This window comes from Balearica regulorum, chromosome W, assembly GCF_011004875.1.
Source record: "Balearica regulorum gibbericeps isolate bBalReg1 chromosome W, bBalReg1.pri, whole genome shotgun sequence".
Lineage (NCBI taxonomy): Eukaryota > Metazoa > Chordata > Aves > Gruiformes > Gruidae > Balearica > Balearica regulorum.
This window is the reverse complement of record NC_046219.1, coordinates 28,628,350-28,655,522: the sequence shown is the minus strand read 5'-3', so window position 1 is coordinate 28,655,522 and position 27,173 is coordinate 28,628,350. Positions and strand designations below refer to the sequence as shown.

Here is a 27,173-nt window from a genome sequence, read left to right as displayed (position 1 = left end):
AAGCCTTTTGGATGGAGATGAACAGGTAACTCAGTATTTATTGTATTTGCAAAATTCTTTTATGCAATTACGAAATCATGCTTATTGGTATCAAGGGATAACACCTGAAATTCAGGTACATAATATTCAACCAGGGGATAAAGTGTATATAAAGAATTTTAAACGGAAAAATAGATTTGAGCCCAAATGGGAAGGACCTTACATGGTGTTATTAACCTCCTTTTATGCTGTAAAGGTACAAGGAAAAGAGACATGGATCCATCACTCACATGTGCTTAAAGACTCCGCGACAGAATGAAAATCAACGCACTGCTGTATTTGCTGATTTGTTTTCTCTTGAGTAAGACTGATACCTTGTGGACAAAGTTCATCCTGCGATACCGAGATGCAATTACAAAAGGAACCATAATACAATATAGTAATACTAGTCTCTGGGAGCAAACCTTTTGTAAAGTTTGGGGAACTAAGAATGCAAAAGGGGAAAATATTGTAGCGGGTAGAAATACTGAGATTGTATGGAATCCTTTTTTTAATCCTAATGTTTTTCTAGAATTTTGTGTTGGATTTGTGATGGGAGATCCTGAGAATGGAACAGAATCATCAAGAAGTTATACATGGAAAATGTATCCATATCACATATATATATATATGAGCCGCAAACAGGAACAGGAACCTGGTGTGTCAACCATCACTTATGGGTAATGACAGAGGGTAAAAACAATGATTGGTGTTGTATCAATTTGAATCTGATGAGTCCATCCTTTTTTGTAATGTATTACATTATCAAAGATGGGTTTAAGAATTTTCCACATGATTATGAATTTCCATGGGGTTTTCAAACTGGCGTTTTTAATACTGACAAAATAATGACCAAATCTAGATTAAGTAAACGAAGTTTAGTTGGAAATGAAGAAGAAACTTTTTGGTTAAATAACACTCACGTTTCCTTAATGAAGTCCTTTGCGAAGAATTTGAATTATACTGAATGTTGGCTTTGTGCATCTTTACCAAAATCTGTAGGTCAAGGGTTTGATTTAATTGGTATTCCAATTCCGAAGGATTCAGTTTGGGAAAAGTTTTGGAGAAATACCTCTATAACGACTAAATATGAGGAGCAAATATTAACCATCAGAATTCCTCCTTTAGACGAATATCATAACGTCCTCTGTGTAGAGAGATGTTACCCCCCAGAGAACTGGACTTGGCAGTTTTCTCTTAATCACACTTTTGTGGGAAATTGGACTAAATGCAACACAACTAATCATATTAAATCTCGCTTGAGCTGGGCTTGGAGGGCACCAAAGGCACTAGGACTATTTTGGTTATGTGGTGACAAAGCTTATAAAGTACTCCCACCACGCTGGGGAGGAATTTGCACTCTTAGGACTGGTAACTGTGGATTTACAAATTCTCCCTAAAACTATAAATGTTCCAATCTGGCATTGCACCTTTTTAACTCATGTTAAAAGGACCAATAACCCACTAATAGAAAAACCCTCAGGATTTCACTCTTTTCTCCGATGGTTCATACCATCTTTAGGGGTGAGTGAACTGGAAAAAGCGATTTTAAACATATCGGGGGAAATTGAAAAATTGGCAAATTATACTGCTCATGGGCTAACAACCTTGCAAATTGAAATTGCAGAACTCTCAAAAATTACCCTACAAAATCGTATGGCCTTAGATATGATGTTAGCATCACAAGGTGGAGTTTGTACAATGCTAAATGTGAGTTGTTGCATGTATGTAGATCATTCAGGGGAATTACTAACTGATGTACATAAAATCTGGGAGATTAGTTCTCAAATGCGACAAGTACAAAAAGACGATACATCTTGGGGTTTTACCGATATTGTGTCGTGGTTGACTTCCTGGGCTCCTGATTTATCTGTGTGGCTCAAAAAGGCGCTTGCTGTAGCAGCCTTAGTGATCATAGGGATTGTATGTATAATAGTGATTTTTCAATGTTGCATAACCTGTTTTTCTAGTATAGTAGCAAAATTACAAGGAGCTTGGAGATATAAATAATTGCAGGGATGCAATGAAAACAAAAGGAGGGAATTGTAAAAATATAGAAGCTTAGCTATAAGAAAACTTATATTAACTAGAAAGCTGCTTAAGGCCTAGAACTATTTTAAAGCCTATAATCGTGGGAAAGGGGTTTGTAATCAAGGTAATAGCTAACTGACCATGGCAATGTACAATGCTGCTACGTTCCTTGTACAGTCCCTACCCAACCGGACAATAGGCCCGGGAATATTAATCTTATGAAGTAAGTTGTAAGGGACAAGTGTATCCACAGCGAGGATACTGCGCATGCCTGCAAGAAGAGGGTCATCCAGCGAACACGAGTGCGAGACCACTGACGACCACCAGAGACCCCTGAGGACCACCAACTCAAATCACTGAGCATGCGTGATGGGGAGGAGAATATGGAAATGGATTCCAAGAAATGATTATCATAGGACTGCCTTTTCTCGGAAAAATAATGAATATGTATATTTTGATTCTATATAACCTGTATGTTGGTGATCACCTGGCATGCACGTTTGGTGGAGCTATTTCCCCCGTGCATCCAGCGCTGCAATAAAGCATACCTAGGGTAACTCACGTCTGGTAGAATTTTTCTTTAACATTAGTCAAGCAGGACCTGCCTTTCATAAACCCATGCTGACTGAGCCTGATCGCCTTGTTGTCCTGTACGTGCCATGTGATGTCACCCAAGATGATCTGCTCTATAACCTTCCCCAGCACCAAGGTCAGACTGACAGGTCTGTAGTTGCCCGGATCCTCCTTGCAACCCTTCTTCTAGATTGTGTATTGGGTTTGTGTGGCAAGGTTTTGGTAGCGGGGGCGGGGGGGGCTACAGGGGTGGCTTCTGTGAGAAGCTGCTAGAAGCTTCCCCTGTGTCTGATAGAGCCAATGCCAGCCGGCTCCAACACGGACCCACTGCTGGCCAAGGCCAAGCCGATCAGCGCCTCTGTGATAACATATTTAAGAAGGGAAAAATCAAGTTAGAGAGAGCTTTTGCAGCCGGAGAGAGGAGTGAGAAGATGTAAGAAACTCTGCAGACACCAAGGTCAGTGCAGAAGGAGGGGGAGGAGATGCTCCAGGTGCTGGAGCAGAGATCCCCCTGCAGCCCATGGAGGAAGGATGATGGGGTGTAGAGATTCCATCTGCAGCCCATGGAGGACCCCATGCCGGAGCAGGTGGAGGCACCTGAAGGAGGCTTGTGGCCCCATGGGGGACCCACGCTGGAGCAGTCTGGTCCTGAAGGTCTGCACCCTGTGGGAGAGACCCACACTGGAGCAGTTCGTGAAGGACTGTAGCCCGTGGGAAGGACTCACCTTGGAGAAGTTTGTGAAGGACTGTCTCCTGTGAGAGAGACCCCACCCTGGAGCAGGGGAAGAATGTGAGGAGTCCTCCCCCTGAGGAGGAAGGAGCGTCAGAAACATGTGATCAACTGACTGCAAGCCCCATTCCCCGTCCCCCTGTGCCACTGAGGGGGGAGTAGGTAGAAATCGGGAGTGAAGTTGAGCCCGGGAATTTGGGAGGGGTGGGGGGAGGTGTTTTAAGATTTGATATTATTTCTCATTGCTCCACTCTGTTTCACTTGGTAATAAATTAGATGAATTTTCTCTCTAAGTTCAGTCTGTTTTGCTCATGATGATAATTAGTGAGTGATCTCTCCCTGCACTTATCTCGACCCATAAGCTTTTCGTTATACTTTTTCTCCCCTGCCTAGTGAAGGAGAGGGAGTGATAGAGCAGCTCTGGTGGGCACCTGGCCTCCAGCCAGGGCCAACCCACCACAATTTCAGCAGTGCTTTAGACATTGCTGAAAGAGAAAAGTGGCCAACGCTGTACCTCTATACTGACACGTGGATGGTGGACAATGCCCTGTGGGGGTGGTTACAGCAGTGGAAGGGGAGCAACTGGCAGCACAGAGGCAAACCCATCTGGGCTGCCCCATTGTGGCAAGATATTGCTGCCCAGCTAGAGAAGGTAGTTGTAAAGGTACGTCATGTAGATGCCCATGTAACCATGAGTCGGGCCACTGAGGAACATCAGAACAACCAGCAGGTAGATCAGGCTGCCAAGACTGAAGTGGCCCAGGTGGATTTGGACTGGCAGCATAAGGGTGAATTATTTATAGCTCGGTGGGCCCATGACACCTCAGGCCATCAAGGAAGAGATGCGACATATAGATGGGCCCGTGATCGAGGGGTGGACTTGAGCATGGATGCCGTCTCACAGGTCATCCATCAATGTGAAACGTGCGCTGCAATCAAGCAAGCCAAGTGGGTAAAGCCTGTCTGGTATGGAGGATGAAGGCTGAAATATCAATATGGGGAAGCATGGCAAATCGACTACATCACACTCCCACAAACCCACCAAGGCAAGCGTTATGTTCTTACAATGGTGGAAGCAACCACTGGGTGGCTGGAAACATACCCTGTGCCCCATGCCACTACCCGGAACACTATTCTGGGCCTTGAAAAGCAAGTCCTGTGGCGACATGGCACCCCAGAGAGAATTGAGTCAGACAACGGGACTCATTTTCAGAACAACCTCATAGACACCTGGGCCAAAGAGCATGGCATTGAGTGGGTGTATCACATCCCCTACCGTGCACCAGCCTGTGGGAAAATGGAAAGGTACAATGGACTGCTAAAGACTACCCTGAGAGCAATGGGTGCTGGGACCTTCACACATTGGGACAGGCATTTAGCAAAGGCCACCTAGTTAGTTAACACTAGGGGATCTGCCAATTGAGCTGGCCCTGCCCAATCAAAATTTCCACGCCCAGTAGAAGGGGATAAAGTTCCTGTAGTGTGCATGAAAAATATGTTGGGAAAAACAGTTTGGGTTATCCCTGCTTCAGGCAAAGGCAAGCCCACCTGCTGGATTCCTTTTGCTCTAGGACCTGGATGCACTTGGTGGGTAATGTGGAAGGATGGGGAAGTCTGGTGTGTACCCCAAGGGGATTTGATTTTGGGTGAGAATAGCCCATAAATTAAATTGCATGATGTTAATAGCTATATACTGTATCAATGGTATGACCATAAGAACCACCCAAAACTAATGAAGGATGGACTTTGATGAAACTGAGCAAAGTGCCACGATGATGGAACTAGAACTGACCTCAGCAACTGGTGCCCAGGAACTTCATCAAAAAATCACATCTTTGACGTCCAGACTGCGAGCATGGACCATGCCAGCTACACCAGCCGTTAAAACTCTGGATGCAGCGTGCAACAATCCAGCAGCACGCACCATTGCTCCTGCCCTGAGAGACTGTAATGGCAGATGGAACCTAAAGCCATGGACTAAATGAACTCAACAGATATTTTAGAGGGATGGCCCATAGAGTAAGGGAATGATATCTGTGAAATAATCTGGGCATGATGTAGATGGTATAGAATAAGGGGTGGATAATGTCCTGGTTCTGGCAAGGATAGAGTTAATTTTCACAAGGAGCGAGGACAGGTGAGCCAAGCTGGCCAGGGGGCTCTTCCATACCATGTGACATCATGCTCACCATAAAAGGGGGCTAGTCGGGGAGGGGCAGCTCGGAGAGGCTCCCGGAAGGTCTGAGTGTGGGCTGAGTGTCTGCCCGGTCTGGTTGGTCATTGGATCAGTAAATTGCCTTGTGTTATCACACGTTGTGTATATTCTGAGTACTGTTGTTCTTATTGCCCTCTCCCTTTGCTGTCCCAGTAAACTGTCCTCATCCCAACCCAGGAGGCTTTGCCTTTGGTTTCCCATTCTCCTCCCCATCCAGCCAGGGGGAGGGGTGAGTGAGTGGCATGTGGTGCTCAGCTGCTGGCTGGGACTAAACCATATCATACCCTTCGGATGCTTCATAATATTGAAAATATTATGAAAAGAATATCATGCTTTTTTCACATACTCTGATGTTATGGCATCTTTTGGACAGAGGATGAGTGTGATTTTAGGGAACTGAGAGCAGAGGTTTTTCTGACTTGGTTAAGTTCTTTTCCATCCTCTCACTGGTCTCAGCATGTTGGGAGCCTGGTTTTTGTTCCTCATGAGAACTTTATTCACATGGTGACATGGTTTAGCCCCAGCCGGCAGCTAAGTGCCACTCGCCGCTCGCTCACCCCTCCCCCAGCGGGATGGGGAGGAGAACGGAAAAACAATGGCAAAGCCTCGAGGGTTGGGATAAGGGCAGTTTACTGGGACAGCAAGGGCGAGGGAAACAATCAACAACAGTGCTGATAACAGATAGTAACAATGGGTGATAACAGAGAACGATTTACTGATCAAACGACCCACCCACCCACCCCAAGGATCAGCCTGTCCCCGAGCCACACCGAGCCCGCGCCTGCCAGACTAGCCCCCTTTTATAGTGAGCATGACATCACATGGTGCCAAGAGGAGCTGTGCTTCAGTGCCAATCACCTCTGAAGCAGCTCGAACCCCTTCATAGGCTGCCAATATGTCCTTTTCCATTGGAGTGTAGCGGGCCTCGGATCCTCTGTATCCCCGACTCCAAAACCCCAGGGGTCGACCTCGAGTCTCCCCTGGTGCTTTCTGCCAGAGACTCCAGGTAGGGCCATTCTCTCCGGCTGCGGTGTAGAGCACATTTTTTACATCTGGTCCTGCCCGGACTGGCCCAAGAGCTACGGCATGAACTATTTCCTGTTTCATTTGTTCAAAAGCTTGTCGTTTCTCAGGGCCCCTTTTGAAATCATTCTTCTTCCAGGTTATGTGGTAGAGAGGGCTTACTATCAAACTAATTCGGAATGTGCATTCGCCAGAAACCCACAGGACCTAAGAAAGCCTGTGTTTCCTTTTTGTTGGTTGGTGGAGACATGGCTGCTGTTTTGTTGATAATATCCATAGGGATCTGACGCCGCCCATCATGCCACCTTATTCCTAAAAACTGGATTTCCTGCGCAGGCCCCTTCACCTTACTTAGTTTTGTGGCAAAGCCAGCCTGCAGCAGGATTTGGATTATTTTCTTCCCTTTCTCAGAAACTTCCTCTGCTGAGTTGCCCCATACAATGATGTCATCAATGTACTGCAGGTGCTCTGGGGCTTCACCCTTTTCCAGTGCAGCCTGGATCAGGCCATGGCAAATGGTGGGGCTGTGTTTCCACCCCTGGGGCAGTTGATTCCAGGTGTACTGGATGCCCCTCCAAGTGAAGGCAAACTCTGGCCTGCACTCTGCTGCCAAAGGGATCGAGAAAAAAATGCATTAGCTATATCAATGGTGGCATACCATTTGGCTGTCTTTGACTCCAGTTCATATTGAAGTTCCAGCATGTCTGGCACAGCAGCACTCATCGGCGGTGTGACTTCATTCAGGCCACGCTAGTCTACCGTCAGCCTCCACTCTCCATTGGACTTCCGCACTGGCCATATGGGACTGTTAAAGGGTGAGTGGGTTCTGCTGATCACTCCCTGACCCTCCAGTTCACGAATTAGCTTGTGGATGGGAACCAGGGAGTCTCGGTTGGTGCGGTATTGCCGCCGGTGCACAGTTGTAGTAGCAATCGGCACCTGTTCCTCTTCAACCCACAGGAACCCCACAACAGAAAGGTCCTCCGAGAGACCGGGCAGACTAGACAATGGTTCAATTTCCTCCGCTTCCAAGGCAGCTATTCCAAAAGCCCACCGGTAGCCTTTTGGGTCTTTGAAATACCCTTTCTAGAGGTAGTCTACGCCTAGGATGCACGGAGCCTCTGGCCCAGTCACAATGGGATGCTTTTGCCACTCATTCCCAGGTAGACTTACTTCAGCCTCCAGCAGAGTCAACTGTTGGGATCCCCCTGTCACTCCAGAAACAGATATCGGTTTCACCCCTTCATAGTTCGATGGCATTAGGGTACACTGTGCACCAGTGTCCACTAGGGCCTTGTACTCCTATGGGTCCGATGTGCCAGGCCATTGGATCCACACAGTCCAATAAACCCTATTGTCCCTTTCCTCCACCTGGCTGGAGGCAGGGCCCCTCTAATCCTGCTCGTCATAGTCACTACTCACCTCTTGCAAAAAGGACTTAGAAGTCCCTTCAAGAGGATCAGAAGTGCGATCAGGCCTTTCACTTGGTCTGGGGGGCTGCCCGGTGGAAACTGGAGCAGCATTCTTTCTGAAAGAGTCCCTTTTTACAGTTGTCTTGCCTTGTAGCTCATGTACGCGTGCCCGCAGGGTTGAGGTGGGCTTCCCATCCCATTTCCTCATGTCTTCTCCGTAGTCATGCAGATAAAACCACAGGATACCTTGTGGTGCGTATGCTCTATATCCCCTCTCCGGAGCAGAAAAATGCTTACTCCTAACAGCTGAAATGCGGGTCTGTGCAGGTGGGGAATAAGATATATCCTCTTTGAGTTGCCGGACCTCCTGGGACAGTTTCTCCACAGCTGAGATGAGGGAGGAAGAAAGGCTCTCTTCATACTGCCGGAGTCGGCCAGCCACTTCGTCCACTGTGGGTGCCTCTTCACTCTTCCAGTCAATTATTGCCAGTGAGTTGGCGTACAATGATGGTGCACTTTGCACAAATTTTCGCCACATGGGTCGGGTACAGTGGACTTCATCGGGGTCTGTGGGCAACTGTGCATTGTCCGGATCATAATAAACCATCTCCCGCACAGCTAATTCCCTCAGATATTGGATACCTCTCTCCATGGTGGTCCACTTGCCTGGCCGACATACGACATCTTCACTGAAAGGATACCTTTCCCTCACACTTGACAGGAGTCGCCTCCAGAGGCTGAGGGCCTGTGCCTTCTTCTGAATTGCCTTGTCAATGCTCCCTTCCCTAGACAAGGATCCCAGCTGCTTGGCCTCCCTGCCCTCCAGTTCCAGGCTACTGGCCCCGTTATCCCAGCAGCGGAGCAGCCAGGTAATAATGTGCTCCCCTGGAAGGCGGCTGAAATCTTTCCGCATATCTCGCAGCTCACTCAGGGACAGGGATCGAGTAATCACTTCTGGTTCTGGCTCTTCTTCTTGTTCTCGTGATGGTCCCAGTTCATCATCATCCTTCATGAAGCGAACCGATTTCCTTGTGTATTTCTTTTTGTGTATAGGGGCGACTGATACTGGTATGGGTTGATCTTTTAGCTCGACTACAGTGCCTGTTGCGGGGGTTTGGGTAGCTGTAGTGCCTGTTGCAGGGGCTTGGGCAGCTGCAGTGCCTGTGGGTCCGCTTTCTCCTTCTGGATGGTGCTGTCTACTATCAAGCAGTGTTTGATAGATTGTGGCCAGGGCCCAGCACAGCGCAGTAAGTTGTATCTCCTTAGAATCCCCACAGCATTTTCCTTTCAAATATTCTACCACTTTATCAGGGTCTTGCAGTTGTTCAGGAGTGAAGCTCCAAACCATCGGGGGTGAAAAGGTCTCTAGATGATACCCGCCCATACTCTCCCACATGCCATGCCAGCCCTGACCATTCAGCCTTGGGGAAGATCCCTGGGTGGTACTCTTGAAAAAATTTTTGCTAACCCTGGACAGGACTTGGAAAGCATTCAGGAGACCTAGCAACAGGAATATACCAGCCTGAACATTCCAAGCGTATTCAAAATTCTCAAAAGCTGCTGTAACCAGCCAGAAGGGAAAAGGGGAGGTGAAAGAGTGGGAGAAGGTATCCCCCCCTGTCTTCCCCATAGATTGTGTCCAATTATTAATCAATTCTGAAAGATATGGACCGAAGTACGGGCCTGACCGAAATGCTACATACATGTGTAACCGATGTGTTTAACTTTTTAATCATGGTGATGGGATCAAGATGAGATTATTAGCAGTAGTAGGGAATGAGAAAAACATTTTAGGAATGAGAACCTGAGAGCTTGGTGGTACCATGGAACTGATAAACTGTGTGGTTGGTATGTACCATGGAACTGATAAACTGCATGGTTGGTACATGAGCCAAATAATATTTCATTTTCTGTCAAAATCATGTCCTTTGAGTGAACTTTGTTCATTATAATCTCATTATAATACCAAAACACACCTCCATGCTAAAAGCTACCCACCTCCAAGGTACGACCACCCCTCTCACTGGGCATGCTCTCTGAATTTCTTTAAGTCTGTAGCTTTAAAAGCAAAGCGAGAAAGTTTTACACCAATCATAATGAAGTAACTATGTAACTATGTGATGTAATTGTAACCATGTGTGTATTGAGAATATAAATATGTGCATGTTCGTAGGCTAGGTATGCACGTTGGGTGGAGCTATCCCCCGTGCATCCAGCGCTGCAATAAAGAATGCCTGCCTTTTAACACTACATTGGTGTTACAAGGTTTATTCCTGGATTTCGGTGACACATGTACCAGCTCAGACTCATGACTGTCAATGATATCTTATCATAAGTCATTATCACACAATACTACAACATGAGAACACAAACCCCTCTCCCAGAGGTGATAAACAGCACCGCAGGGATTACATAGAGTAAACACGGGTTTACAAACCAGAGCCATGTGACCAAACAGAACATCATTATGACCAGCGACTGTTTCAATAACATTATAAATGCTTATAACAACTTTGTTTTAACACACTTGGGTCAGACTTGTCGTTATCACAACCCCTCGAGCCCCACGTTGGGCGCCAAAAAAGGACTGACGTGGTTTAGCCCCAGCCGGCAGCTAAGTGCCACGCGCCGCTCGTTCACCCCTCCCCCCCGGCGGGATGGGGAGGAGAACGGAAAAACAACGGCAAAGCCTCGAGGGTTGGGATAAGGGCAGTTTACTGGGACAGCAAGGGAGAGGGAAAACAATCAACAGTGCTGATAACAGAGAACTATTTTACCGATCCGACGACCGACCGACCGGACGCTCGACCCGTCCCGGAGCCACGCCGACACGCCGAGCCCGCCCCTGCCCGACTAGCCCCCTTTTATGGTGAGCATGACGTCACATGGTATGGAATAGCCCCCGGACAGCTTGGCTCACTTGTCCTGGCTCCTTGTGAAATTAACTCTATCCTTGCCAGAACCAGGACACATGGGAAAATGCAGTCCAAGGACATCCTGGGACCATTTCTCTCAAACTCTTGCAAGAGGGATATCCATACTTCAGTACAACCCTGTCAGTTCCTGTGTTCCTGGGCCCCACAAAACCCTCTGTGGCTCTTCTTTCTTCTCACTCACCCATTTTCTCCTTCCCTCTAGTTCCTCCTTCAACACACAACAGGATTGCTACGTTAACAGGTAAAGAAAGGAGAATTACTTTTTGCAGCTTTCCCTACCTCCTGGTCTAAACATCCATTAGTGCTGCTGACTCTATCACATTACTTGTTGCTTAAGCATTTTGGTGCTGTTTAATACTGTGGCGAGACTGTAGTGTTGCTGTTCTGCCCCACAGAACTGCAAGGAGCAGCACTGACCCACAGGGACAAACTCACAGACTCTTAAGTCTGGTGATTAAGAACACCAAATGAAGTCATGCATGTGATTTGGAAACTGGTCCTGCCCAGACCCACTGCAAAGGTTGCTTGGTTGGATGGGGCTGTGGTGTGGCTAGGTTGGGCTGGCCTGAGCAGCCACCTCCCCTCCCTTTTCGCCTCCCTCTGCACTCCAGGTTCCATCTAGTCTCTGGCTGGGGCAGGGCTTGCCTTGCTTAGCTACATGCTGCCAGAGAACAGCATGTACCTTATCTAGTCAGCTACCAAGGATCTCCCCAAGAGTCACCTCTAGAGCTCAGATAATGTTTCCAAATGGTAGAGTAGCAGAGAACTCTCAATTCAAAATTAGCAGAACAGGTATTCTTGATACCTGTGAATATTGAAATATTGAGATCAATTCAAGCAATTAGAGCCATTGCTCAATAGATGTAACCAAACAAAAGGGAAACCACTGTAACTTGGAAAATAATTAGTTGCAAGATAAGAAGCTCTGGAACAATCTCATTTTAAAGAGCTCGGCCTTGGAAGAACAGATGCGCAAAGAAAGTTACAAGGTGATCACAAAACCAGCCTTGAGGGATAAGGTATAGGTGATACCAGGGCTGAGTCTGAAGACCCCCGATGACTACCCCCGGAGGTGCCAACAAACATGCGCGAAAGACATTAGCATATGAGAACAAGTTCCCGGAAAAAGCATGAATGTGATAAGCATTACTCAGAAATATACTGAATATGTATATTAACAAAGTATAAATACTTGCTAGTTTTGTCTTTTGGGTGTGCACGTTAGGTGGAGGTATCCCCCATGCACCCAGTGCTGCAATAAAGAATGCCTGCTTTCTAAAACTTCAAAATAAGTCTTAGAGAGTGAATTATTTTGCTGCTTTCCGCTAACATTCTCACCTAGCAGATCAATGTTCTAACTAAAAGTGTTGGCAACAAAAGGGAGGTAGGCAGATTTTTTTAGACAGAATACTTGGTGGTGAAATCAGCCTGCACATATCAGCTACAAGGATATTTTTCTTTGAGAGAATTTTTTTCCCTGCAAGGATCAATGGAAGCAGTCAAAAAAAGAAATAATTGAAAGGCAGAAGAATTAAGCAGAAAGATACTGATTCATTTGCATAGTTGTACATAATAATTAAGGTATGTATGCTTTAGCTCACTACCTTGGAGACACCATGTACAGTGTAACAGTTTACCAATATATAGATCACTGACATTTTATTACTTTATTACATTTTAATAAAGATATAGAGCCACTACTTATTGCAGTTATTTCAGCAAAACTCTTCCTTAGCAGTTTCTGAGAACTGGGACTACTCTTTAATTTGAGAAGTGTAGTTATTTCATTTTCTTTTACAAGATAGTTTTAGTAAAAGATAATGGAAAAAATTACTAGCTGCTTTAATGGTAGTACTAACATAGCTTTAACTCAGAACCAATACTATTAGAAACATAAAGCTTCTAACAGACTAATGTTCAATTATATTAACTCAATATATTTTCTCAGAAAAAAATGTATTTAGTTACTAATCTATCCCACAGTAACACATCAGCCATTTATTTTTAAACAAAGGCTATATTTTAAAATACATCATTTTATATCAGTTAAATATCGCCCTGAAGAATTAGTCTAGTATGTGTTTATAAAAATGATGGTGGTTTTATTAAAAACATGGAGAGAGACTAAGATGTGGGAGACATTAAAAGAGAAGAAGGAATTTATTTTGCACACCTGACAAAATTGTCCTGTCTGTGACTATTAAGCTATATAAAGCTTATAGAACTTTGCAAGAAAATCATACACACAGATCACTATTACAATCTGCTTCTACTCCTCTGAGAGTGAGATAAGGGAGGCAGGAACTTTGTTCCCACACAAGTAAACTTAAAATAAACAGGGTGATTAAGAATAGTTTACACATATCACAATGATGAGAGGAAGAACCGAGGACAGAATCCCTGACGCAGTAGGAAACATCTTACAAGACAAACTAACCTTGCGGTTTGGGAAAGGATCAGGGAGAGTACTGCACCTGCGTAAGGGAAGAAGGTCAAAAGATTATGAAGGGATGATATTTACTTCATCATCAGAGACCCCTGCCCACCCTGACTAGAGGACACTACACATGCGCCAGGAGGAGGAGTCGGGGAAAAAGCTATTTTTAATACAAGACGGGAAAGGTTATGAATATGTATAGGCGTCTTGCGAAACTATTATGAATATGTAATACTCTGTAGCATATAAGGAAGCTAAAAGCTGCTGTAAGGCGCGCACGATTGTGGTGGGGCGACCCCCTGTGCTGCCCAGCGCTGAATAAACATACCTACTTTACAACCTTCTCAGTTGTGGAGTCTGTCTTCTGCACGTCAAGAGGAGGGGAAACGCATGAAGCATAACACAGCAGTCTCACACATGCTACAATAAAGTCTGTCTCCCAGGACATTTATCTCTACCAGTCAGTCTATTTATGCGGCAAAACTACATGTAAGTATCCCAAAATAGTTCATGCAAATTATAGTTTCATTTTACCCTCCAGCTTCCAGAACTGCAAGTTTTATATTATAACTTTGTTCCTGAAGTAAATCTATTGAAGATTTTTAAAAAGTACCTGTAAGTGCAAGGACTGAATCTGACTACTGAATGGGAAAAACGTATGTAATGGGTTAAAAAATTTATGTAATGTGTTCTCATTAAAAAAAAACCCACTACACACAATATTGCACAAGTTAAATTTCTTACTAGTAATTGTGAAACTCAGAAGCTGAACATCTTCAATAATCATGCAAAATCTATCAAATCAAAATTAAACTGTGTGACTTTCTTGAGATGTGTCTGTGTGTCATAATAGGAAGGGAAGCTTGAAAGAAAAAAACCAAACATGTTACCACATTGTCTCAGCAGTCCTTAAGGAGCTGGTAGATTGGGATTTTGGCTTCATAACAATGCTCATTTTGAAAAATTCCATCAGTATTTCTAGCAGTCAAACATCAGTTGTCCTTACAAAGCTCATTCTCAAAGTACTCCATTTCAAAGTACTTCTTTAAAATCCTCTTTTAAAAAAAAAAACAAAACAAAAAACCATTTAAATCTGTCTCCTGTAATAATCCAAGCTCTGGAGGAAGAATTCTAACCCACTGCGACTTCTTCCAGTTTTACACTGAATTTACTCTAGCACTGTGCTTTTTGGCAATAACGGTGCTTTTCTCTTGTGTCTTATATTGCCTTGGGAGAAACTAGTCTACTTTGAATCTATTCTCCCTGTAGGTCACATGGGAACCAAGGCAGCTGAAAACAGTCTCTATCTCTTTCTTGCAATTTTATAACAGGTTTAAAGGACAATCACATTTAAAAACCAACCAAAAAACCCCAATACTGATGGATAAGAAATGAAAGGAAAAGATTAATGCAAGTTACAGTAACATTAGTGAGTTTGCAGGGAATTTCCATTTAGAGATGTGCTAGCTAAATTAATTTGTGGAGTAAAGAAAGGAACAAAGATTTTTTTATTCCAGTTTAACTAAAAGTCTTACCTTTTCCTTTTCTCTTAACCCTTGCCTAGATACTGTGAATAAGTACTATTGTCTAACTTCACAAAACAGAAAGTATTGCCTGTCTGAATGTCATTCAAAACACTGTGGGGAAGCTAAGTAAAAATAAAATTCCTTGTTGACTGTCAAACACACATAAAGACAGCTATTGTTATAAATCACTGAAGGACAAAATACCTCAGTTGAACTCTAAGGTGACATCCTCTCTACTGTACTGCAGAAAGAGATCTTTTCCTATTATAATAAATACATTAATAGTTTATGCATTACAAACAAACTTGTATTTATAATTTCTAGCCAAAAACTTATCATAAAAGCTTTGAGAGTTAATTCCATTTAGGAAATATTAGTGTAAGCTTATTTGGCAATTTCTGCATTAGAAGAAGAAAAAAGAAAATGCAGAGAATTGGATAGTGAATATACCATTTAAATTATACATATTGAATTTGCTCTGAACTGTGTTAGTATTGTTTTTAAACTGAAAGTGCAGAGTTATTGCTCAACAAGTGGTTACATGCATAATAGCTATTCCTTTGTACAGTCTTTACAAGTGTTGCAGCATATTACTTTTGGTGGTGTGAGAAACCGGATTGTAAGAACTTTTGTCTCAAAGATCGCTTTGCTCAAGCGGGAAACCCCTTCAGCTACTGAGTGCGATAACGACGATAAGGACAATTGCCGGGTCATAAGGACGATTGCCGGGTCGTAGAGACTTTCAACCTGCGAAAAACGTCTTGCCGGGTCATGCGCCACGGAGTCAGATAACAGTCGTGTGAAGAATGGGGCTGGAACTGTGTGTACACATGTGCAGGAACGTGGAGCCGTGTCGTACGTGCCATCGTGAAGACCGCCACCAGTATAAAAGGGGACTGCCAAGATGAGGGTGGCGCGCCTTCGCCCACCGCTGCAGAACAAGAGACTTGGACTCTCCCGAGACGGACCTCCTAGACGCTGTGGACCCGCGCCGCGCCTTTGTCCGCGGGATGCTGTGGACCTGCGCCTTCGTCCACCGCCGCAGAACGTCGCCCACGAGGCGCTGTGGACCCGCGTCTTCGTCCGCCGTCGCAGAACGAGAGATTTGGATCCCTCCACCGAGACATCGTGGATCTGTGGCGGTGACTATTCTTGCGATTCTATCCCGGAGTCTTGCTTGGTTTTCTGCCTTTCTTTTCTGCCCTGTCCTATCGCTCTTATCGGTTACCTTTACCTGTTTTTTTTTTACTCTTTTCATAATAAAACTGTTTCTGGTATACGGCATTTGACCTCGTTTGTGTCTTAATCTCACTCTTGGGATCGTATCGAAACCTCCCCGACATTGGATCGGGACAGATGGTAGTACAGCTAGGTTAATAATGAAAGCAAGCACTAAAAATTGTATTTAGAAAATTTATATAAACTTGGCAAATAGAAGGAAAACATGATAAACAGGCTATGCATTAAAATAAAAAAAATTAATCAAATATGAATGTGCATAAAGTGTGTAAAGCTCTCTAGAACCTTTGCACTTTTTTTTATAACAGTGCAATAAAATGCGTTACAAGCTACATCGTGTATCAACAGGAAAGATCCTAACTGCCCTGGAGGCTTGTGCCACTCATCTGCAAATAAAATGCTCCACAACAGCAAAAGGAATGTTAATAAGGTTTCTTGCTAAGCATTCTGTTCTTCATGTTTTCTGGCACCTGTCTTTTAAATATCACCTAGTGGTTAACACAAGAACTTTTGTAAGAGTCCTGTGGAATCATAAAAATTCGTCTCAAAGAGTGGTAAAAACATCTGTGATAAATTTAGCTCAAAGGGTCATGTGGTCATGGGACCTTTAATAACAGTTCAGTCTGTCACTGCACAGGTCACACATCTATAGTAGTGGACATAAATCAGGCACCATGTTGTGAAACATTTTTATTCATTAAACAGATGGGATTGGTCATGAAGAAAAACAAAAATCATATGAAATAGAGATGCTGGGCTATTACAGAATAGCTGGCCATTTAAAAGCTTTAAAATTTCATCTGATTATTTGTTATTGATAAATATCAACATTATTCCCATATCAATGAAGGAACAGAAAATTAAAAAAAAAAGCAATCTTTTGACTAAATGGTTTCACAATACCATACTGGAATGGAATATCCAAGGACTTTTTTTGCTGTGCCACACAGTAGATATCTCAGGATGGTTCATTCTCAAAATCATATCAGTCAAGACACTGCCTCTTACTTGTAGTAAATAGAAATATAACTATAAATATAGTATATACTAAATATTAATATACAATATAAATACACTATAGTTATAGGTACTTACAAAATTAAGATTTTTTAATGCACATTCAAAAAAAATGTCTGATGGAGGTAAATACTAATACCTATTGCTAACATGCTTTCTATTTTGGTCTCCATCAGCTCCTTAAAAATAAACCACTGCCCTCCAAGTGCCTGCCGACTTCAGACCAGATGGCATTATGAAATACATATTAATTAGCAACAAGACAACTGTGGTATTGCAACAATATTCCAAGCAGTCAAATCCGAGCCTGTCCTCAGGTAGCGACCTGAAGCATAGGTTTCCTAAAAAAAAAAAGAATGTATCAGTAGGATGGAGAGCTCACAGCCCTACAGGGAATATTAGTTTTATGTGAAATTCAAAAATTGACTTTGGTGAAGCTAAAAAAAAAGTAGAGTTTCACAAAATGAGGAATAAAAAAGAACAACAATAAGCAATCACAAAAACCCCTTTAATTTCTCATCTGGATTGGTATCTTGCAAGCTGTGTGCAAAGCAAGAACAATTGCAAAGTGTGTGATTTCTCAGCTCCATTAGTGGGAAAAGATTTTTGCAGGGAACCCAGGGATTTGAAAGTGTGATAAAGACAAATCTTTTCTAGAGAAGTTTCTAGGGAAATTTTGAGAACAGATTTTGCAGTTACCAATAGCTTCTAATTCATATATAAAACCTGTTGCATTGCCATTAATATAAATGACAGTTTTATCAGTGATTTAAATAAAGATAGGAGCAAACCAGTCCACTGTGCTCATGGAAGATGACAGAGAATTTATTTTAGGTCCCAGATCTTTGTATGGGGTCAAATAATATGAATTCTCAATTTCTCACAATGTGAGAACTTAAGGGAGAGAGAAATTAAGAGAATAAAGAGACAAATGGCCATTCCACTCTGATAGCAATGGAAAATTGTGATATCAATGAATTACTTCTTAAAATAGCCAGTAAGAAGCCATCAGCAAGAGAAGTAAATGAAACTTCTCAAAGACATAAGAAATCACAGTATCAGATCCAACTTCATTATAAGAGCTAAGATTTACATTTCAGAAGATGGAAAATGTATCTATGTTAATTGGAGGCATTCTTTTTTCCCAGAATATTTTATGAGTAAGAGCTACTGCATTTTATGTTATTAAATCCAAAATGTCAAGATGAAAATTATGTACAGATATAGAAAGTACTATAAAGAAGAGAAATATAAGCATATTCATTATTGTACACTGCATGCTTATAAGCAGATGTGCATGGTCTTATAGATGTACGCATAGTATATATTGTACATAAATACAAGCATTTGAGACATGCAACAGGCATTTGTAGCATCTGATTTGTACATGTAATTCTGTAACTTCAAAAAATCGTATTTCTTTTCCTTTTTTGAATCCTTTTTTAGGGTGACAGGAATAAAAAAAAAAGAAAACAAAGCTGCTCTCTAACTGAGCTCTTGTTGGTATGCCATCACAATTAAGGCAAGTGTTGATTGGATAATGAAAATAAGGAAAAAAAAGATTTTAAGATAATGAAAATAATAAAAGATGGAGCCATTCAGTACTGCTACATACGCTAATAATAAAAAAACAGGAAAAGCAACAATATTTTTTATCTGCATGTATCAGTCGACTGAGGTTTTGGCTCTATAGTCAAACTCCCTAAGGAAGAAAAGATATAGAAGTAATCACGCTACCAATAATGAAACGTGTACAGGATTCAACCCACTTTGAGGATGCTTGCATCTTAGTTACTCATCTTCAAATTAGTAAGTAATTGAATGAAACAAGTGTTACATTACACAAAATTGAAAATTAAAATGAATTTGAAAAAGCATGGCTTAGGGAACAAGGCACAGGACCGATTGTTCTGTTTCATGCCTGGGAACATTGACTTGAGAGTCTGGAAATTTTTTTTAACCATTCTGCATTTTGGCTTCCTCGTTTGTAAAACAGGGATAATGCACATCATGCTGCTTGAAAAGCACCTGGACATCAAAGGGCTGAAAACATGCAATAGGTGCCAGGTTATTATCGTTGTTGTATACAAGTTGAAGAAATAGATTCACACTCTTACTTTGTAAGACAAAGTGAAAAGCCCCTGGAGTCTGATAAGACTGGAGTTTAACATTGTAAGTTAAATCTGCAACAGCTGATACCAATTCTTCTTGTTTACTGGGGTGAAAAAAATCAGGAATTTCTAGCAAATATGCATTGCTTTAGGACACATACAGACACTGGCAATGTATCAGGAGAAACAGAACCCCGGAAACCTAAAATCAAGTCTTAATGTTGTTCGGAATGCACATTAGCAAATGAAAGGTATATTAGACACTGCTTCTTGATGTGCAACCTTCATTTCATCATAAATTCAGATAGGATTATCACAGTATCTCTAAAAACCTGAACCTGGCCTCATTCACTCAGGACTATCCCCAGCATTGCTTAGCCACTATTGCATGTGGTCTTGTGCACATTTTGCATCCTTCCTTTCTTCATATATACTTGCCAGCTTACATGTTTATATGAAATATAGTTTTCAATATACAAAAAATATGCACTGAGACCTGAACCCGACTTTTCTAAACTCTAGGAGCACATATTCTACAATAGGAAAACTTTCTCACAAAGCATGCACCATACCAGTTAGTTTTGCTAAACTGTGAGTTGCACAGTTCATCCTAGTTCATCCACAGCACTTGTTTATCCTCTTATGTCCTGAAGTGCAGAACAAGACTGAAGGATAGAAAAGATTACCAAGATGTTCTTATGTTACCTGCATGGGTAGTGTTGAGAACTAGTAACGCAGGTGTTGGTTCAGAAGAGACATCTTTCAATAACAATCATTAGCCAGAGAATTAGGGAAGAAAATTTTTGACTTATCAGAAGATTGTACCATTGCCCACCATAGCAACCAATTTGAAAAATACGCTTTTGTAGGGTGCGGACAGAATGCCAGAGAATTAAACTCTGCCCTTCATTTCTAGGTAACAACTCCCTTTTGACTGGAGATACTTTATCAAAGAGGAAAGGTATATATAACTGCATAAGTAAAATAACTGAAAAATGTAAGAAAAATTACAGCTTAGAACTCTTAAAAATGGAAAAAGGCAAACCAAAGGGCACAGAAGAAATACATCTCATTACCGTTTCCCTTCTATATTCATTCACATTTGTATTGTGTTTGTGTGGCAAGGGGGGGGCTACAGGAGTGCCTTCTGTGAGAAGCTGCTAGAAGCTTCCCCCATGTCTGACAGAGCCAATGCCAGCCGGCTCCAAGACAGACCCACCACTGGCAAAGGCTAGGGGACCCACACTGGAGCAGTCCATTCCTGAAGGACTGTACCCCGTGGAAAGGACCCATGCTAGAGCAGTTCGTGAAGAACTGCAGCCCGTGGGAAGAACCTACACTGGAGAAGTTGGTGGAGGACTGTCTCCTGTGGGAAGGACCTCATGCTGGAGCAGGGGAAGAGTGCGAGGAGGAAGGAGTAGCAGAGACAATGTGTGATGAACTGACCGCAACCCCCATTTCCCATCCTCCTGCGCCACTCAGGGGGAGGAGGTAGAGAAAATCGGGAGTGAAGTTGAGCCTGGGAAGAAGGGAGTGGTGGTGGGAAGGTGTTTTTAAGATCTGCTTTTATTTCTCATTACCCTTCTCCAATTTGATTGGTAATTAAATTAATTAATTTTCTTAAGTTGAGTCTGTTTTGCCCATGACAGTAATTGGTGAGTGATCTCTCCCCGTCCTTATCTCAACCAACGAGCGTTTTGTTATATTTTCCCTCCCCTGTCCAGCTGAGGAGGGGGAGTGATAGAGCAGCTTTGGTGGGCACCTGGCATCCAGCCAGGGTCAACCTACTACAATATTTAGCTGCCTGGATCAAACTACCTGATTTATGAATAAACATGGTTTATTTGCTCAATGATTAGTGTAAATAAAGTTGCTACATGCTCTACAAAGGCTTTACCCAGACTCAAGCATGCAAAACTCCTCATAGGTAGCATGGCAGTGAGGGCCTTATGTAAGGATACTTTAGTCTGCCATGATGCCTTGTCTGAGGATATTCAGCCATGGTACCCTTTGAAACTGTCAGGTGCTGCTGCATGAGCAGCCTAGATGTTCTCTAACTCAATTCTCCTCGATCAAGGGAAGGTCTTCCTTTCTCCAGACTTTCTCTCCTACCTCCAGGGTCTGGGATTCCTGAGGGCCGACCTTAGCAGTAAAGACTGAAACAAAGGCGGCATTCAGTAACTCTGCCTTCTCTGTATCCTCTGTCACCAGGGCACCCACCTCATTTAGCAGCAGGCCCACATTTTCCCTAGTCTTCCTTTTGCTGCTGATGTACTTGAAAAACCCCTTCTTGTTGTCCTTGCCAGTTTTAATTCCAAGTGGGCCTTAGCCTTCCTTGTTGCATCCCTACACACTCTGACTACATTATATTCCTCACAAGTGGCCAGTCCCTTTTTCCACATTCTGTAAACATCCTTCTATCCTTTTTTTTCCAGGAGGTCTCCATGCAGGTCTCCTGCCTCCTTTGTTTGATTTCCTATTCTTTGGGATGCACTGATCTTGAACTAGAAGTGGTGCCTGAATATTGACCAGCTCTCTTGGACCCCCTTACCTTCTGGAGCCCTAACCCATGGGATTCTCCCAAGCAGGTCCTTGAAGAGGCCAAAGTTAGCTCTCCTGAAATCCAGGGCTGTAATCCTACTTGTTGCCCTGCTCCTTCCACGTAGGATCCAAACTCCACCATCTCCTGATCACTGCAGCCAAGGCTGCCCCCAACCTTCACATCCCCAACCAGTCCTTCTTTGTTTGTTAGTACAAGATCCAGCAGCACCCCTCTCCTCATGGGATCCTCCACCACCTGTGTCAAAAAGTTATCATCAATGCTCTGCAGGAACCTTCTGGACTGTGCATGCCTGGCCCTGTTGCCTTTCCAGCAAATGTCAGGGTGGTTGAAGTCCCCCATGAGGACCAGGGCCTCTGATTGTGAGGCTACTTCCAGCTGTCTGTAGAAGGCCTCATCGACTTCCTGATCAGGTGGCCTGTAGTAAACACCCACAACAGTGTCTCCCATATTAGCCTGCCCCTTAATCCTTACCCATAAGCTCTCGACTCTTTCTTCATCCACCCCTAGGCAGACCTCGATACATTCCAGTTGCTTTCTCACATAAAGAGCAACTCCACCACCTCGCCTTGCTGGCCTGTCTTTCCGAAAAAGTACATAATGACAGCATTCCAGTCATGCGAGCTATCCCACCATGTCTCTGTAATTGCAATGAGATCGTGGCCCTGTGAGCACACACAGACCTCTAGTTCTTCCTGTTTATTCCCCATGCTGTGTGCATTGGTGTACAGGCATTTCAGAGAGGTAATCGATTGTGGAGGTTTCCCCGGAGGGGTGCAAGAGGGTCCACCATAGCCATACACACCCTTGAGGTGGTTGGCTTTCTGGTTCTCATCATGGGAGGCAGCTAAGGAACATTTGTCACTGCTCTGGTTAGCCTGGCTTATTCCCCAGTTGTATGCAATGGCATGAGCATTGCCACTTTGGACCTTCACCCTCTGAATCCTTCAGGCCCACTTCACCAAGTTGGCCAGCCTGCTGCCAAAGATTCCCTTCCCTCTTCTAGACGGGTGGATCCCATCCCTCTCTAACAGGTTATAGTCATCATAGAATGTCCCATTGTCATAAAAGCCAGAATCCTCATGACAGCATCAGATACATAGCCAGGAGTTGAGATGCATTATACGTCTATTTCTGGCTGCCCCCTTCCCTCCAACTGGTAGAATGGAGGAAAAGATAACTTGGGCACCAATGTTTTTCACTTCCACCCCCAGGGCTTTATAGTCTTCCTTGATTCTGCCCAGGTTCTGGCTTGCAGTGTCATTCATGCCCACATGAAAGAGTAGCAGTGGATAGTAGTCTGTGCTCTTGACAAGTTGTGGCACCCTCTCAGTAACATCCCGAAAGGCAGCATACCTCTCACGACTCCTTGTCAGGTCAGCAGATAGGCACCTCAGTGCCCCTTAACAGAGAGTCACCCACTACAAGCACTCAACATTTCTTTTTATGGTATCCACTGTGTGCTGCTGGTACAGTTTCTCCTTGCACACCTTGCTCATGAGTGTCTGTAGCTGTTAAAGCTTCATATCTGTTTTTGGTTGTGAAGCTGAAGGGTGAAGACTAAAGCAGAGCCCTACTTTTGTGGGTGACCAGGGCCCAAGGTGCCTCATTATCAGAGGTGCCCACTACAGGTACTTGGTTGTGCAACCATCTATCTATCTGTTACCCCGACATCTGTTGGAGGGGCAACACAGCAGAGCGCAAGCAGTCCAGGAGGTTCCTGGACTGTGTTGATGACAACTTTCTCCCCCAAGTGACAGAGGAGCCAATGAGGAGAGGTGCCATGCTGGACCTTGTTCTCACCAATAAGGAGGGCCTGGTAGGGGATGTCAAGCTCAAGGGCAGCCTTGGCTGCAGTGACCACGAAATGGTGGAATTCAGGATCCTCAGGGCAGCGAGGAAGGCACACAGCAAGCTCATTACCCTGGACTTCAGGAAAGCAGACTTTGACCTCTTCAGGGACCTGCTTGGTAGAATACCATGGGACAAAGCCCTGGAGGGAAGAGGGGCCCAAGACAGCTGGCTAATATTCAAGGGTCACCTCCTCCAAGCTCAGGAGCGATGCATCCCAACAAAGAGCAAGTCAGGCAAAAACACCAAGAGGCCTGCATGGATGAACAAGGAGCTCCTGGGCAAAGTCAAACAAAAAAAGGAAGCCTACAGAGGGTGGAAGCAAGGGCAGGTAGCCTGGGAGGAATACAGAGAAATTGTCCAAGCAACCAGGGATCAGGTTAGGAAAGCCAAAGCCCTGATAGAGATTACTCTGGCCAGGGATGTCAAGGGCAACAAGAAAAGCTTCTATAGGTATGTTAGTGATAAAAGGAGAACGAGGGAAAATGTGGGTTCCCTCCGGAATGAAATGGGTGACCTGGTTCCCCAGGATATGGAGAAGGCTGAGGTACTCAGCGACTTCTTTGCCTCAGTCTTCACTGGCAAATGCTTGAGCCACACTGCCCAGGTCACAGAAGGCAGGGACTGGGAGAATGCAGAACCGCCCACTGTAGGAGAAGATCGGGTTCGAGAATATCTAAGGAACCTGAAGGTGCACAAGTCCATGGGACCTGATGAGTTGCATCCACAGGTCCTGAGGGAACTGGCAGATGAAGTGGCCAGGCCACTCACCATCATATTTGAGAAATCCTGTCAGTCTGGGAAGCTCCCACTGACTGGAAGAGGGGGAACATAACCCCCATTTTTAAGAAGGGAAAAAAGGAAGACCCAGGGAACTACAGGCCGGTCAGTCTCACCTTTATGCCTGGCAAGATCATGGAGCAGACCCTCCTGGAGACTATGCTCAGGCACATGGAAAATAAGGAGGTGATTGGTGACAGCCAACACGGCTTCACTAAGGGCAAATTGTGCCTGACAAACTTGGTGGCCTTCTATGATGGGGTTACAGCGTCCGTGGATAAGGGAAGGGCAGCTGACGTCATCTATCTGGACTTGTGCAAGGCATTTGACACTGTCCTGCATGACATCCTTGTCTCTAAATTGGAGAGACATGGATTCGATGGATGGACCACTCGGTGGATAAGGAATTGGCTGGATGGTCGCACTCAAAGAGTTGTGGTCAACAGCTCAATGTCCAAGCGGAGAACAGTGACGAGTGGTGTTCCTCAGGGGTCAGTACTGGGACAAGGGCACTGTTCAACATCTTTGTCAGTGACATGGACAGTTGGATTGAGTGCACCCTCAGGAAGTTTGCCGACAACACCAAGCTGTGTGGTGTGGTCGACACGCTGGAGGGAAGGGATGCCATCCAGAGGGACCTTGACAGGCTGGAGAGGTGGGCCCGTGCGAACCGCATGAAGTTCAACAAGGCCAAGTGCAAGGACCTGCACGTGAGTCAGGACAATCCCAAGCATGACTATAGGCTGGGCAGGGAATGGATTGAAAGCAGCCCCGAGGAGAAGGACTTGGGGGTATTGATTGATGAGAAGCTCAACATGAGCCAGCAGTGAGCGCTTGCAGCCCAGAAAGCCAACCGTGTCCTGGGCTGCATTAAAAGAGGTGTGACCAGCAGGTCGAGGGAGGTGATCCTGCCCCTCTACTCTGCTCCTGTGAGACCCTACCTGGAGTACTGCATCCAGCTCTGGGGTCCCCAGTACAGGAGAGACATGGAGCTGTTGGAGAGAGTCCAGAGGAGGGCCATGAAGCTGATTCAGAGGGCTGGAGCACCTCTCCTATAAGGACAGACTGCGAGAGTTAGGATTGTACAGCCTGGAGAAGAGAAGGGTCCAGGGAGACCTTATTGCGGCCTTCCAGTACCTGAAGGGGTGTCCTGGTTCTGGTTAGGATAGAGTTAATTTTCACAAGGAGCCAGGACAGGTGAGCCAAGCTGGCCAGGGGTCTCTTCCATACCGTGTGACATCATGCTCACCATAAAAGGGGGATAGTCAGGGAGGGGTGGGTGGGACACGGCTCCGGGATGGTCTGAGTGTGGGCTGAGTGTTCCGTCGGTCCAGGGATCGACAAATTGTCCTTATCCCAAACCACGAGGCTTTGCCTTTGTTTTCCCATTCTCCTCCCCATCCCACCGGGGGAGGGGTGAGCGAGCAGCGTGTGGTACTCAGCTGCCGGCTGGGGCTAAACCATGTCAGTCCTTTCTGGTGCCCAACGTGGGGCTCGAGGGGTTGTGATAACGACAAGAGTGACGAAAGTGTGTTAAAACAAAGTTGTTATAAGCATTTATAATGTTATTTAATCAATTGCTGATCATAATGATGTTCTGTTTGGTCCCATGGCTCTGTTTTGTAAACCCGTGTTTACTCTATGTAATCCCTGTGCTGCTGTTTATCACCTCTGGGAGAGGGGTTCGTGTTCTCATATTGTTGTATTGTGTGATAATGACTTATCATAAGATATCATTGACAGTCATGAGTCTGAGCTGGTACTTGTATGTAGCGCTTCTGTCATGCCCGTACCTCGGTCAACATCTTTCAGAATTAATAATTGGACCCAATCTATGGGGAAGACGGGGGGGGAATACCTTCTCCCACTCTTTCACCTCCCCTTTTCCCTTTTGGTTGGTTATAAGAATTTTTGAGAATTTTGAATACCCTTGGAACGTTCAGGCCAGTATTTTAGCTATTAGGACTAAATGTTCCTCTCCTCCAGAGAGGGGATATAGAGCGTACACACCACGAGGTATCCTGTGGTTTTACCAGCGCGACCATGGAGAAGATATGAGGCTTCCCATCCCATTTCCTATCTCAACCCTGCAGGCACGAGTACGTGAGCTGCTAGGCAAGACAGTCGTAAAAAGGGACTCTTCCAGAAAGAATGCTGCTCCAGTTTCCAACGCGCAATGCCCCAGATCAAGTGAAAGGCCTGATTGCAATTATAATCCTCTTGAAGGCACTTCTAAGTCCTTTTTGCAAGAAGTGAGTAGCAAACATGATGAGCAGGATTAGAGGGGCCCTGCCTCCAGCCAGGTGGAGGAAAGGTACAATAGGGTTTATTGGACTGTGTGGGTCCGATCGCCTGGCACATCAGACCCACAGGAGTACAAGGCCCTAGTGGACACCGGTGCACAGCGTAATTTAATGCTATCAAGCTATGAAGGGGTGGAACCCATCTCTATTTCTGGATTGACAGGGGGATCCCAACAGTTGACTCTGCTGGAGGCTGAAGTAAGTCTACCTGGGAATGAGTGGCAAAAGCACCCCATTGTGACTGGGCCAGAGGCTCCGTGCATCCTTAGCATAGACTACCTCTGGAAAGGGTATTTCAAAGACCCAAAAGGTTACCAGTGGGCTTTTGGAATAGCTGCCTTGGAAGCGGAGGAAATTGAACTGTTGTCTAATCTCCCCAGTCTCTCGGAGGACCCTTCTGTTGTGGGGTTG

At 44.6% G+C, this 27,173-nt stretch overlaps 1 protein-coding gene and 3 long non-coding RNA genes across 6 annotated transcripts in view; 1 reads left to right on the top strand and 3 right to left on the bottom strand.

The window, feature by feature from the left end:
* Window positions 1-27,173, bottom strand: part of LOC142599156 (3-hydroxy-3-methylglutaryl-coenzyme A reductase-like) — a 695,832-nt gene that overhangs the window by 134,729 nt on the left and 533,930 nt on the right. The gene's annotated exons all lie outside the window — the stretch shown is intronic.
* LOC142599217 (uncharacterized) overlaps window positions 1-27,173 on the bottom strand; it is a 544,015-nt gene that overhangs the window by 124,179 nt on the left and 392,663 nt on the right. For 2 of the 3 annotated variants that reach the window (XR_012832834.1, XR_012832835.1), the window contains exon 3: window positions 3,254-3,303. The exons of the other annotated variant lie outside the window; for it this stretch is intronic. This is a non-coding gene — a long non-coding RNA (uncharacterized LOC142599217). The remainder of the gene's footprint in view (window positions 1-3,253; window positions 3,304-27,173) is intronic. 3 annotated transcript variants of the gene reach the window in all.
* Window positions 1-27,173, top strand: part of LOC142599269 (uncharacterized) — a 543,147-nt gene that overhangs the window by 267,952 nt on the left and 248,022 nt on the right. The gene's annotated exons all lie outside the window — the stretch shown is intronic.
* LOC142599277 (uncharacterized) lies at window positions 15,605-16,171 on the bottom strand. The gene is made up of 3 exons (XR_012832905.1): window positions 15,973-16,171; window positions 15,744-15,922; window positions 15,605-15,713 (listed from the first exon to the last, which is right to left on the bottom strand). It is a non-coding gene; the product is annotated as an uncharacterized LOC142599277 (long non-coding RNA).